The sequence below is a fragment of the Neopsephotus bourkii genome, unplaced genomic scaffold (assembly GCF_033783945.1).
Source record: "Neopsephotus bourkii isolate Nb327-2 ecotype Australia unplaced genomic scaffold, CSIRO-AGI_Nbou_v1 NB_695, whole genome shotgun sequence".
NCBI classification, from domain to species: Eukaryota; Metazoa; Chordata; class Aves; order Psittaciformes; family Psittacidae; genus Neopsephotus; species Neopsephotus bourkii.
Genome location: NW_026901194.1, coordinates 177315 through 192855, shown reverse-complemented (window position 1 = coordinate 192855; position 15541 = coordinate 177315). Strand labels below are relative to the sequence as shown.

General features: G+C 43.0%; 1 long non-coding RNA gene across 1 annotated transcript; it reads right to left on the bottom strand.

Moving 5' to 3' along the window:
• Positions 1 to 1877: 1877 nt before the first annotated feature.
• Positions 1878 to 15259, bottom strand: LOC133212423 (uncharacterized). Its single transcript, XR_009725467.1, has 4 exons — positions 15081 to 15259; positions 8595 to 8661; positions 3695 to 3810; positions 1878 to 1993 (listed from the first exon to the last, which is right to left on the bottom strand). It is a non-coding gene; the product is annotated as an uncharacterized LOC133212423 (long non-coding RNA).
• Positions 15260 to 15541: the final 282 nt, after the last annotated feature.

Genomic DNA, 15541 nt, shown 5'->3' with positions numbered 1-15541 from the left:
AAAGTATTCGCAATCTGGAATTAAACTAGGCTAATCTAAACCATAAACATGAACCATCATTTGGATTATATCTGTAAACCTCTGGTTCAATTCACAGCTCATTTTTCTGGAGTTCAACGAGCGACAAATAAACCTTAAAGGAAAAGAATTTTGTTAGTGTCTGGTGTAATCTACTATTAAATAAGTCTTCACACTAATAAAATTCAATTTATTGTAGTTTGTAAAATGTGATTCCCCACCTTGATAATTAAAAAGATATTGTAATAGAAGTCTTCAGTCCTCTTGTGCTCACATTTGTTAAGATTCGATTTTTATCCAAGCAGAAGTATTATAAGAACGCAGAACTGCTGCTGTTGCAGCCTTTGCATGCAAATATAACATTAGGCAGACAGTTTTGGTGTTACTTACATAACAGGCAGGAAATTTAGAGCTCTGAGCCCTCAGCAGTCACCTGCACGCTGCTGGACCGTGACAGACCAGCACAGACCAGACCTGGCCTCCCAGCATGGGCACTAGGGCATCATTCAACTACACTGCTTCCACTTGAAGATCTCTGCACCACTTTCAACATACACAGACCCTTGGTCTGAACAGTGGACTAGTACTTCCCTTCTGCTTTGGATTCAAAGAGAGAACAAAGGCTCTAGTAGTCAGGTAACAGCCAGAAGGTGCCTTACTGGCTCTTGCAACCTGCATGGTTAGCTAATATCCAGGATCTTCTTCCCTGGTTTCCATGAGTAAGAGTCAAGCATCTTTCTGTTTAGGTGAAAAATATGTATACAAAGTAATTTTTCCTGAACTCAAGTAGGAATAGAAGGAGAATTTCCTTCAGACATTTCCAAACCTACCTTCATAACCAACACCCTGCACAAGAAGCTTCTCGTTGTCTTGGCATTATCTTGGGGCACAGCACCATTGCTCCTTTGGACTTTTCCTGGCCCATTTGCTACTTGACACATAGAGACTCATACACCTACACGCCAGTTGGGGTTCCAGCTCTGTACTCACAGCTGCTCTTTGGGACAGCTCTTCAAATTACCCCAGGTTAATTTTGATTCAGATCTTCCGAAAGGCCAGTGTTTTGAGTGGTGCTTTTCATTGTTCCAGTTATCTTGGCCAAAAAAAGCCTTGACTGTTTCTCCCACTAAGCTGGTGCTATGAGCAGAGGAGCTACTAGCCACTGATCAAAAGGTCCACTCTGGAAGCAACATTCTCATGAGCACTGACTAATGTAAGAAGCTCATGAGACGCAAAAATGGGACCAACTGCGGGGAAATGCCATCAGTTGCAACTCACAGTTCAACAGCAAAATCCTAAATGGCACATGCTGCACCTTGCACCCAGCCCTGATGAATAGGACCCTGCACTCTGGAGGCTCACAAATACTGACAATGTCCCTGACTTATGCAATTCCCCTCCCCTTCTGACTTCCCTTGGCTGAAGGCAGCATCCTGGATCTGAACACTGAATCTCAGCTGTTGGAGTAAGCGCAAAGGGAACCCAACTGCAAAATATAAATCCTTCATCATCCCTTCCTAAAAATCAGGCAAACACACCCAGTTCTAGAAAGTGCCCAAACTCAATGTTTATTTAACATGCATTCCTCCAGCTAGTGAGAGATGAAATACATCTGACGAAACAAACATTCCCATAACACGATTAATAATAATAAAAAAGAAAAAAGGACAGACTTCACTCTCTCCTACAGAATCAGAGTTTGGAAGCACCACAGAAGCAGGGTGAAGCCTCAGAAAATGTTTAAGTCTTACCCATAGATTGTTCCTAAAAACGTTCAGAAAGTAAGTACCCCCCCCTGCCAGCCCAAGTTGATGCCCACTACAGGTTCTCCTGCTCTGCCCATTGCAGCAGGACACAACCAAAGTACAGAGGTCTGTAATTCAGTTTATTTGTTCATATCTAGCCGTATAGAAAACGACCATCTCTCTAAAGCACCTAAGAGCTTTAGGCTGGATAACTTCACTCAGACAAGTTCCTGTAAAGAGAAGAGAGAAACTTGGCTAACTAAAAGAGTAGCTATGAGTAAAACACACTAAGAGATGGAGAGAGAAGAACACAAGGACCACTGCTACCATTTGGAGATTACAGTTTATTATATAGAGCCTAACCAGAATGACTGGGGTTTTGTATAGTGACAGGGCAGAACTGGAAGGAAGATCATGCACAAAGAGCAGCACAGGAGCGAGCACACAGGTTTCTCTCATCTGTAGTTTCCACAGCAAAACAGGGACTTCAACTTTACTTTGAATCAGTCCCACTGCAGTGGCAGTGAGGATAAATAAAGAGCCAACTAAACAAAAAAACCATCAGAACGAAGAAACCCACAATGTGTAATACACATATTAATGTTGAATCTTTTCTTTTGGGAACATTTTCAAATTGAGTTCTACACCTTAATCTCCAATTTCTGGCTCATGAGCACAGTTGCTGCCATCTGTGTGCGAGTCACTAGAATCATTGGTAGCTACAGCATAAAACTCAGGAAAATAGGTGAAACCGTTAGGTTTCCCCCACCACCACCACTACCAAAGAATTCAGTTCGGTGTATTGAACAATGAAGGAAAAAGTGCTCCTCCCTCTCCTACTTTGAAATATCAGTACACAAAAGCCTCTACAACCATCATGCCACATAGAACTCTAGGAGGGAAAAAGAGCAAAGCAGCAAGTGGTGGTGGATCAGCATTAATTTTGTACAGATGCTCCAAAAGCCGTATCTGGTTCAGAAAAGCGTCTCTCCCTCCAGCTCCTCTCCGCGCTGCACACGAGAGGGCACTGTGCTGTAGGCGCAGTGGATAAAGCAGCACAAATTAATCATGTGCTGCAGATGAAAATTGTTGTGCTAGAGCCAAGCAATTAGACCTTCTCTGGAGAGTTAACTGCGTAGCGAGAAGCAAACCTGCCAATTAAATCAGCATCTTCAAACACCTCAGGAGATCCTTCACTTCAGTGACCAGTGTTATAATTTGTTTGCTGCAAATCAAGCATTTATCTTAACATGATTATCAGTGTTATCACGTTTTTCAGGTATTACAAGATTGGAGCTGACTCCACACAGGACAACAGCTTTTTTTGCTGGGTATCTGTACTGGAGAAATCAGGGGTGATGGAGACTACACATGGCGTAAAGACCTGAAGACTTACAGGTCCAACCCAAGCTGGAAAAATCATTTCAGGTTTAGACAAACAGATCCAAAAACTCTGATTAAATCCAATGCTAAGTAACTGGTTAGAAATTGAAGTGACAGCTTGGTGCCTCCAACTTGTGCATTAGGCAGAAAACAGGTGCCAATATTTCAGGTGCTTTGGTGTACTACTAAGTGGACGCAGAAGAAACAGAAGGGACAGAAGCAGCCAAAAAACTTCTAGCCAAGAAAGCAAACCAGCAAGCAGGTGTAATGAACATGAGAAAGCTCACAGAGCTCTAGCTGCTCCAGACTAAATGCTGAAGTCTGTTCATTTTAGCAAAATCACTCCACATTTACCTTGCTGTGGACCACATGGGCTACATTTTGCTTTCGTCCCCAGACGACTGACACCTTTTTGTTACCTGCTGCATTTCTGATGTGTTCTCCGAGCACAAAAGCACAGCATTCATCATCACCTTCCTCCCCTCCTCCTGTAACTCACCCAAACAAAATTAACAGAAAAGGGTATTATTTAAAACACAGCCATCCACCTCCTCCCAGGACCTGGTTTTAGGCTTCTGTATTTCTCTTGCAGCATGTGTTGACAGACGCCACATTCCTGACGCTGCTGTGAATTTCTGCAGTGGGGTTAAGACAGAGGCACAGCCTTGAAACATAAGCAAGGCAGGAAATCGGTATCTGTTCATGTAATATAAAGAGAAATGTATGCACAGCTTCCCTGAAGACAATAATGTTCCTACTGAGGAACTGGGACCATTACCTCCATATCAGATTACCTGCACCCCAGACCACTTTACTTCCCTCCCATTCCAATTATAGCCTTCAAAATCTTATAGGTAAGTGGCCAAAAAACGTATCAGTCTAGTCATCGTGTCTGGTTTTCCTGTGCTTTTTCCTCTTTTTGTGCTAGAGGAACACACGAGCACCACATCACCCAAACACAGCTTGCTGGGAGTCCAGCCTTGCCGCGCTGACCACAGCACATTCCACTGACCCGTGTACCACCACAGGGACTTTGCAGCAGAATGAACGTTGCATAAAGCTTCTGGATTAGAAGCATCCTGTGAGTGCCAAGTTGAAGATCAAATGGAGGTTTTTCTTAAATTAAATAACCTGAAGATGTTCTTGGTCCAGCATTGTTGTGTATTACCAAGGGCAGTGTGCGCGCCTGGAACAGAACTCTTTTGTCCTTAGGTAGCCTATGAACTTCCTGAACTCATCCAAGCCTACGAATCACTAGTTCATCTCTACATGCCACAGTAAGGGATATTCATGTCTCCCTTGCCAATGCTCTGTATTACTATGGAGTCATTATATCATCATCTGTATTTCAGAAAGATGTTTCAAACATCTGGTTAGCTTTAAATGCACAAAACCACATGCACGCACCAGTATTTTCCACGTTAATCTGCTTCTCCCATGGTTATGAGAGAACACAAGAGCAGATGAACCTCAATGACTCCTGATTGATGATGGACATTCTGTTTACATTTCAGCTGACAACACTAAGGTATTTCCTCTCCAGCTGCAGCCAAACAACAACAGAAAAATAGAGTGAACATCACCAAAACCCCTAATCACGAGTCATGGACTCTGAGCCCGCTGTCTCCAGGCCACATGAGCTATAGAGGTAATAACATCGCAGCAGCAAATACGGAACATCCTTCATCCATATTCCAAAGGGATGCAGATGGATAACATTATTTTACCTATTGTTTAGCGGTACTTCCCTCTGATCTGGAAACCATTTAACCCAATAGAAATAATTAAGCTTCCTTACTCAGTTCCATGATAATAGAAGCAAAGCGGAATTTGACTTGAAAGGCAAGAGAGGCACATTGCAGTCTGCAAACCAAAATGATCACCTATTTTCAGGGACTCCAGGGAGCAGAGCATCACTGGGATTAGCCTCCCAACTTCACCACAGTGTGGTGCAGCACTGGATTAGGACAAGAAATCACTACAAGTCACACATCTGACCCAAAATACTTTTTCCTGGTTTTGCTACACAAAACCTGTAATACCTCCTTTCCCAAAATAAAGTATTTCTTTTGATAAGTTAATAAATGGGTTTGGTGGGTGGAGGATTTACTATCACTCTTTACGTCATCAGAACTCTCTTCTGACGGAACACTGGAAACACTACAAAGAGAATGGTACCTGCGGAGATGCCTTAGGATAAATTAGATATGAAAGGAAGGAAAACTATATTCCAAATTTCCCTTGTCTTGACAAAATCAGTTTGCCTGTGCTTCAGAGCTCCTTGAGCAATACATAAAACTGCCCTCAAGTGGAGATCTGTTCTGTAAAGGCACCTAAAAATATCTAATAACCATTTTACTTGACCAGCCTTTTATCTAAATATTTTCTCTGATGTTTAATGAAAGAAAAGTTTGGAGCTGGTGATGAGCATTAGACTCAAGCGCTCCACCTTCTCTGATGAATGTACCAGGGAGACAGGAGACAAGGTGGTCTGAGTCAACACTGCCTGCTGCAAGGCTCCAGCCAACAAGGACATCATCGTGTTTGCATCTCAATCTCTCTTTTCCATCTCAAGGAACACCAGTCCTTTCCACTAGAATACAGCAGGATTTTCAAATCTGTTTATTCACAAAGCTTTGAGTCCTGAAGGGACCATGATATCATCAGTCCTGACCTCCTGCATCACCCCAACCATTACATTTCACCCACTCACCCGGCTGTAGAAAGAACTAAAGCCCTACAATTAAAGCTTCAGCTGGGTCCTGGCAAAAGCTCCCCTCCCATGCAGGCAGGCTTGGTCTGACAGGCACCAAGAGACAGTAAATCCTCTGTGGCATTCATACTCAGAAACACGTTCTTTGTATCTAAGTTTGACTGTGTTGGGGTTTAGCTTCCAGCTAGCATTCTCACCATATCTTTTCCTTTTGTTTCCAAAATTCTCTCTCTCAAAGTGAACCCAGTGCATAAATACCAAGTTGCTTCTTTTTTTTTTTTCCTGCATAAATTAAGTAGATTAAGGGCTTTTAAATATCTTGCTTTCCTCAGCTCTCAAATAACTTTTCTAGCCCTTCTCTCCATTGACTTCTGTACATTGAAATCCTCTTGAAAAGAAGACCAAACCCATGTGGTTTGCTGGAGGAATACAAGCTCTCCTTCACACACCGCACAGCATCGCACTGGCTTTTTTGGCCAGCCTGGCACAGTGGGAGCTTATTCTGCCCTTCACAAAGGCATTTATTTCTGCAGCACAGACAGCAGTGCCACCAGCACCGCTTGCCTGCCTTATTCCCAGGTGTAGAGCTACATTTGCATCAAAGTGTGTTTTATTTACACAGGCTGAGCTTAGCAAGCCTTCCAGACCACACGGCATTACTCCTTTAGTCACCATTATGCACTTCCCAGCCAAAGTGTGAGCTGTACAAAAGCTTCATCAGCAATAATTTTATCATGACTTCAGGTTGCTGATGAGATGATGGAATAACAGAATGCCAAGCTCCATGAAGCCCAGCAAGCAACTTCTCTTATTTCATGAGGGCTACCCGATGATGGCTATATTTTTCAGATGTATCAGCCAATTCTTGGTCCATTTGGTGTGCTCTTTATGCTGTAAAATGCTAATTTCTTTCTTTAGATACACATCCAACACTTCAGAAAAACGTCCAACTTTATTTCAGCTACCTTTGTCAACCATATCCTTAAAAACGAAGCAATTTCTGTTTGACAGTTGACCCCCATTTGAAAGCATCCACCAAACCCCATGTTTGTCTACAGAACCACAACTGGAACAGTTTACTAGTGCTTTCTCCTCCACTACAGGAAAACTCACAGAGAAGCAGAGCAAGCAATCAAGTAGCAATAGCTTACTCAGTTGTAAAGTCCAATCTAAGTATCAAAGGCAACAGCTGCTTTCTCCAGTACTTTGCAAGGAGAGAAGCAGAAAAGCAGACAAAAGCATTCATCAGTGTAGGGCACTCAGAGCAGAGAATATGCTGCTCCCAAGAGATAAACATCATTCAGCTCTACAGAAGCACAGGCATTAACTGGTAATTGCTTTGAGAACACTAAAAGCTGAAAGGTAAATAGAGTCCTCACATTTCCCTAATGTTGGTCAAATAATGCTCTGTTCATTTATCCAGCAAATCCAGCTCTTAGTTTAAGTCATAACAATCTATAAACAGACTGTGCCTCTGCCACAGATTTCTACAGCTTTAGCTCTGAAGAATAGCCTGAACAGACAAACTGGAACTGCTACAGACAGAAATGAGTTGCTGTGAGTCGAGACTACCAGTGCCACTCAATTAGTCAACCTAGGCCAGATGCTTTCATTTCTGCCCCTGACTTGACAATCAAAAGGCTTAAACAAATTGCACATCTTCCAACTTGTCTGCCAGTTGCCCACCAAACAGCTATAAACATTCAACAAGTCTTTTCGGTGAGTAATTGGAAGAGAATTCGCCAGCGGTCGTGCGAGCACTCTCGATGTGGATTCTCTTGTGAATATTTACTCGCACAAGTATGCAACGTGATGTTGCTTTCCCACAAATGTTCTTGCCAGCGCAATTTTTGCTCATCTGAAGTGGTTGGGGAATAAACAAAGAAGTATGGTCAAAAAATACCGGCAAAGCATATCAGTGCATTCTAGATGGAAAATATACTCACGGAGGACGAACCCAACCACGTGATGAGGAATGGCTTGGTGCCCATTCACTACATCATTTTCCCTGTGTAGGGCAAGAGGGCAAATTTGACTCACTTTCTTCTCCCCTCTCTACTTTTGCAGCCGCACACTCATTTATAAGCGGAAATAGAGGTAACCTAGTAGTAAATACCAATAAGAACACAGATGAAAACGATCACATAAATGAAGTACTTCATGCAGTTTAATCATATAGCCAGAACTCAGCATTGCCTTGGGCTCTGCGGTGATCAGAGCATGCCATAACTTCAACATGATGAAAAGAGACTGGGGATCAGTTTGCGAAGAGTATTTCAGACACTTCAGAAGTGTGGGATGTCTCAGGACACACATGGGGCTTTTCCTCCTGACATGCTACGTTTGTGATAAGAAACATCTGGGAAGACAATTGCTTTTCACAGCGTGCAACCGAAATCCACAGGGACACCGTGATCCTTTATCCAGACCTAACCACGTGCTCCTGGAGCAACTGGAAACAAAGATTCTGGTTTTGCAAGGCCTCTGTATGCCATTTGGATACAGCAGTATCCAGCCCCTGCTTCCAAAGGCTCCATCGCCTTTCCATGAGCAGAAGCATCTTTTATTTAAAAATCAGGAATGCCTACAGGAGGGGGGGCAAAATATGGAGCCTGGTCTCATGAAATCAAGATTAAAATCCAAACACAATATCTACTAGAGCATAAAGACCTTTCTGTAGCAGCATGGAATGGGCAGATAGTACCAGTAGCACAAACATGCAATGAAAGAAGTACCTGGTGCAGGTGCTCAGGAGATGAATTCACACAGGACAGAAGAAGTGTGTTGGATCAATAATCCTGCCTGGAAAGAGCAAAAAAAAAAAAATGTAATTAACACTTTTCCAAAATTTAAAATAAATACTGCCATAATTGAACAAAATAGAGATAATTTAACTTATTAAGCACGCTTATTAATTAAGAATTAGAGACCTTGGGTTTGTTTTGTTCTTTACACTGTTAACTTCCTTCTGTCCTGTAAAGGAACAGTTACTGTGTTTATAATAATAATTATTCAGCCTTCTATTATTCTCCAAAAATATTTTGTTCTGACAAATAAAACACTTGGAAGAAAAATGTGAAATAGTCTTAAAAAACCCTATGTGAAAGTTTCATGAAGAGGCTTCTTCAGCAGCTGGTTCCTTCATGTCAGTGTGAAGTCCATCAGGCAGTTTCTTGGTAGAACAAATGTTAGTGACAGCCACACATCCCATTCACTTCAGAGCTTTGCAAAACCCTCTGTGGAAGACCATAGACCATTGTTTTAATCACCCCAGTATTTAAAAAACACCCCAAACATTTAAACACCTAAAAACTTCAGGGACATGGCTTTGATTGCCATTAACAGTGCCCTCCATAAGCGTTAAGAGGCTTAACAACAAACTAGTTTCATTAGAGGAGCAAGAACAAGGATTAAATGCAATTGCTGCTAAAAGCCAAGGCAAGTTCTTATCATTCGAAAGCGACTGTCTAGTCTTGCCTCTAACATGAGCATAGACAAGAGACCACCTTGCCTGGGGAGTATCAAGTCCCTGGGCAAGAGGTAGTCCTCACTGGGACAAGGTATGCTCACCCCATCACTTACTTCTCCCTGGCACCCATGCCAGCTTATGTTGTTTTACCCACAAAAGTCTCCAAACACTTAATGCACCTCTTAAAAGTCTCAACACCCAAAGGCTCTTGTGGCTCTGAATCTTTCAGCTTTACCATTAAAAGAATAAATCTCAAGCCACTGCGGTCACAGAGAAATCCAGAACACAAGCACTGATTTTACCCAGAAGCCCAGATGTTAGAAAGCAAGCTGAAATACTCCTACATTGATTGATTTCTTATGAAACTTACGATTTTTAGCAACCGACACACGATCTCTAAGTGTGCAGGGTTGGCAGAGCTGCAAATCCTTTTGACTCACAGCATTTGTGGGGGAATCCCCAACTGGCCTTCGCTCCCCACCCACCCGGGGAGCGCTGATGCAAAAGATGGCTTTTTCCAGGTCCATAAACATGTCTGGAAGAGAGCATGCCTCCCCCTTCACCATGGCCATGGGAGATTTCTTTGTCAGCGTATCTATGGCAAAGCTGTTGCACAATAAACAACATGAAGTGTCCTGTCAAAATACAGCCAGTGTTCTGAAATCATAAAAAGAATGCTGAAAAGATAAATATTGATGGGGTTTGATGAACTGCAGCGCTGTGCTAATGAAATCAAGACTTCAGAAATGTGCTTGGACTGCCCTTCACCCAAAATGAGTAAGACTTCATTGTAAATATTGCTATTCACAGAAACAATTTATACACTGTCTCGGTGGCAGAGAGAGTACAAATGGTAGATCAAAGGCAGAGATTAGAATCTTTTCATTGAGCTGCAGTGAGAAACACTAAAGCAACCATTTCCTCCTCCTTAACGTCCCTTGGCTGGCAGTGGCAAAGTGGGTTGTTACCATCTGCACACACGCACAGATCAACACCTGAGCTGTGGCTAATCCCAGCAAGCAGAGCATTCATTTTAGTTCCATTCCCCCAGATGCTGTCCAAGATGCAGACATGGAGGAGAGCCCTTTTGGGAAGGGTAGATGACAACCACAGAGATTACGGGAATCAAGCCAAGGAAATCCTTCTGCATCCAGCAACTGGGGACCCCCCTGCTCGAATCCCCAAGATCACAATTATGTCCTTGCATTACATTTAATCTCAGGCTAAGGTTGGGGCAGCCAGCAGCATTATGGAGCTAACCCCTCTGATGCTCTGAAAGCACTCGGATTCTGCATCTCAAGAGTTACAACTGCAAAGCACATCGAGTCTTAGCTCCTTTCCAGTGAGTGCTTGCTGCAGATCCACAGACTGGTCTCTTTTGCAGACATCCTGCTTTTCCCACCCTGTAAAACGCTATTCCAGAAATTCCTTATAAACGCCTTTCACGTTGCGTTATATTCCCCCAGCAAAAAAATAAGCCAGATAAGAAATGCGTGCCTACAACCCTTAATATCAAACTTTTAACACACCTGAACTTCAAAGAGACTAAAAAGGAAAAACTGCTCATCCCAGCAAATATTTGCTACAGCCCCTACCTCCAGTGTCTCTCAGGTGTTTGATAATCAGGTTGTGTCATAAAATACATACATATTAAGGGGTTCCCTAACCATTCTTATGTGGCTGATAGAGTTCTTCTAAACCCTTCCAAAATGATCAGCAAGATTAAAAAACAACAAATCAAAACCACATATGGTAGCACGTTTTAACACAATGGTTTTAAGAGGAAATAAGAGCTCTCTGTAGACTCCACATCCTCTAAATCCATTCTGTGAACAGATAAAAGCCACATTGTAGTCAAGTCTCCACCTAAATAGCAAAAGCAAAATCTAGGTCAGCATGCTCTCATAGGAACTGATATATTAATCAGTGGCGCTTCCAAAGGGATTTTTGACTAATGCAGTGTTTTTATATAGGAACTGGCAGCCACCACCTTTCGCAACTCAATACTCTCTCGAAGGCTCAAAAGTTACACTCGAAAAGTGATTTTAAGCCGGTTGGAAAAACGAGGCTGGTTTTGCCCTTATACAAAGGGGAAAGAAAAAGAAATAAAAGATTATGCTATGCATTGGTAGCAGCAGCTCCAGCACAGGACTTCCAACAAGAAAGGTGTCCTCTCCTTGCAGGTGAAGACAAGCCGCTTGTGCAAGGTCCCACAGCAAGACCAGGACTCCAATCTCTGCTGCAAGATGCACGCATCCAAAGTTTGCGCCATAATAATTTAAAATGGGAACCAGTCACAGGAAGTTTTCTGTGGCACTTGATTTAAGCAGGACCATCTTTGCTGGCTGGAAATGAAGTTTCTCAGCCCAGTTTTTTTGGGACTGGGACTCAGGACATGGTTCCTCTTGGATGCATTGAAGGAACTTCATTTTCTCTGCCCAAACAGTCCGCACAGACATGTATTAGTTCTGACAATATTTGGTGGAAAAGAATCTGAGGTCCAGCGTGAGCCATTTGCTGTCTCCAGAGAGATGAATGGAGGCAAACTGGTGGGAGGGGGAGCCTTTTCTATCCAAAAAATAAATGTTTTGTCTCCATTCCATTCGGAAGAAGGGAAAAAAAAAAAAAGAAAAGAAAAAAAAAAAAGAAGAAAAAGCGCTTGTGCTAAAAGGTCTTGTTTTCATTCCTTTGTGGAACCAAACCACATTTTAAACCTCAATGTTTGTACAACACAGAGATCTGTTTTCTGGTCATTTATAACTTTCACTCTATCAGCAGCTCCCACTGCCAAGGCGCAGGTGACGCCACGGGGCGTCCCCAGCCCATGGGCACGACTGCAAGGGAGCCTGGAGCAGGGAAGTGTTTTACTCCCTGACCCTCCAGCCACAGTGATGAATTACCTTCTTTCCACAAGGACACAAATAGCTCTGACTAGAAAGAAAACTCCCAAACTCTTTTTTTGGCCGCTATAAAGTAAAATACCCAAATGCTGAGACCTTTCCTTTCTCCACACAGCTTCACCTTACAAACCCAGGATCCAGCTCCATCCCACCTGAGCTTTCCACCCTCCTCCCTCTCCCCCAAATCCAGCCCCAAAACCTTTTGGCTTTGCAAGATGCAGGGTTGGACCCTGGCTGAGCTCTTGCACGTACCATAGCACAACAGCTGAGAAGGGCAAGAAAATGGGGGCAAGAGAGGAAAAGGATGATGTTACTCAACTCCAGCAATTTTCCAGGAGCTGGGTGTGCAGATTTGGGTGCCAGTTCTCCTTCCCAGGCCTGGAAAAGGTCATCCTCTCATGGTGCCTGATGGCATGTGCCCTTCACCTCAGCAGTTGGATGCTGCTTAGGCAATGCCAACAACGTCCAGGGGTTTCCTTGTCTACCACTTGCTTTGTTACATGCCAAGAAGCATCGAAAATCTATCTCCTTCAGGGCATACCAATGCCCAGACCAAACAGACAGGAGCTACTGGACCCAGTTCCTGTTTCAGGGAGAAACACTCCTGAGTGTTGCTTATCTGCACAGCACTGAGGTGGGAGTGCTCACCAGAGAGAAACAAGGGAAGAATTGCAAACAACATTAGCTCAATTATGTATTTCTGATGATAGCAATTTAAGAAAAAAAATTATAATAAACCTGAAAATTTAATAATAAAACTGGTCACACTTTCTCCACAGATGCCTGGCACTGCTTAAGTTCTTACTGAAGGATACAGAGCACTGGAACAGGTTGTCCAGGGGAGTTGTGGAGTCTCCCACATTGGAGATATTCAAGGCCCGCCTGGACAAGCTCCTGTGTGATGTACTCTAGGTTACCCTGCTCCTGAAGGGGGGTTTGACTAGATAATCTCTTGAGGTCCCTTCCAACCCTTGGGATTCTGTGATTCTGTGATACAAGTGCTACTTCCTATAGCTGTGCTGTCAGCCTCAGCAGACATAGTAGGTGGCAAGCCACAACCATTTATGATTTGCTACCTTACATATGAACCAGAAAAGAGTCCTGAAGGGGTAACATCCCCCAGTCACTGTCTGTCTACCAAAACCAATGATGAAGCAGTTGCATCTAACTTCCTATTTTGTCTTTTGCAAAAGGTTTGTTTTTTCCATCTGCAACAGTTTTATTTGCAATAAAGCCAATAACATGGACATATCTCTTTCATTCTTGTGACCCACTATCTTCTCCAGAGTCTGCAGTCTCACTGTATGAGCTATTTATCTCCAAACCCAAATAAAGAACATTTTTAGGCTGTGCCATTGCATGGGAAAGATGCACTTAAGTTAACAGCTTGAATTAACAAGCCAGTAAAACTTAAGATGACCTTCTTTGTAATTTTTGGCATTAAAGTCTTCCCTTTTTCTTTACTTTTTTTGTTAGCATGGCAGAAGATGGGCAAATAGAGCACTGCTTACTGTATCAAATGTTCCATTTAATTTTTGCTCTCTAACAAATAGAAGAAAAAAACCCTCCTCGCCTAAAAAGGCTCCTCTCAGATACAGGCTTTTACTGAATGATAAACAGTATAATGATATTTTAAGTAGGCTGACCACAAAGAACCAGTATTCAAACTATCCACTGCATCTTTTGCAGCTGAAAAGGCCTTGAGGGGAGAATAAGGAAAATGGAGAAACTATTAAAATCACATTTCAACAAAATTATAGTATTTCTCAGTACAAGTCCATTAAAGAGATATACAGATACCTCCATCTCCCGTTGAGATTGTGTTCCCCTATTTATATAAAATGGGATGCTCATTTACTAGGACTGTCTTGCAATCTGATTCAACAGTAGACTGCCCACTGCCTCCACTCCCCCAACAGCTTAGACCAAGTCCCACCATGAGTGCAAAGTACCGAGATGGCAGATGTGCTGCAGACATACACTGCTCCTGCATCCCTTCAGTGCGAAGCCTGCTGAGTGCCCATGCTCCCCCATCTGCCCTTCAGGGACAGCTTGGACTTCTTGGTGAACTATCCAGCACAGCACATGGGCAATTTGATCCCAGCATGGAGAAATGGATCTCAACATCCATTTTTAGAGGCTGCCAGGACTAAACACCACACAGGATCAGACATGCTGCTCCAGCCTGGCCCTCTGATCCATCCTGTTTTCTTTCCCAACTATTAATACTGCACTTCTATTATTCACTCAAACAATCTCCACGCACTTCAAGTGTTAATAAATTCAGTTCGCAGGTACCAATGCATGATGTGTACACTCTAACACCCACTTCATAGACAAAGATAATATTAAATCCTGGATGACAGTAATGCTTCGCTCTGAACATAACATTGAATCAAATGATGAGCTTGGGACATTACCAGGACTCCTACCATTCCCTCAGAAGCATGTGTGGTACTAAAATGTTTCTGCATAAAGCCATACTTACTCGCCAAGCCTACCCACTCTCCAGCAGCTATGTCCTTGATCAGGGGTATGATTATTTTCTTTTCCTGTTTCATTTTTAGCCAGCACTGTTGTGAAGGAAACATGCACCCCGCAGATGAACTAGGATAGACTCAGCAAAATTTCCTGGTTAAAAAAATAAACACATGCACAAAACAAATCAGTGGTTCCTGTCCTCAGAAAACACCTTCAGAAGACAACTGTACTGTAGATAGCTCAAATGCACACATGGGTTGCAGCAGAATTCATGGTTCCCCTTCCATGGCTCGATGAAAGCTAGTATCACCCTATTACAGATTCCTGCAGCCTCAGTGCTGTCTAGCTGCTACCCCAAAGCCAGCACCTACCCACTGCCTGATCTTGGAAGTAAACCCTGAAGGAATAAGAAACAACCTCTGCAGGTGCTTAATGGAAAGTAGCTAATGAAATAGCTTTTGGGGGGGAAAATCTACCCAAGTGCGGATATAAGCACTTGCGGCAGAGTCTCAGGAGTGCAAGCCCAAATGCCAAGAATCCTAAATCACACTTTCAAAGCTCTTCCAATACCTAACAGGTGAAAGCAAGCCCTACAGCTGAATCACCAGAGAGGCTCTCAAAACATCCAGGCTCAGGTGCTATCTAATCCCAGAAACATTTGGGCCCTACAGACACTAAAAGCAACTTTAAGGGTTTCCAGGTATTCAGCATTCTGCTTCCAGTCAGGCAGGATGAATTTTAGTTGGGAGACCTGTGTAACTCAACCCCTATTTCCAGACCTAATCAAGTCATAATAAATACACAGTGAATCAAGACCTGAGTTTTGCATAGC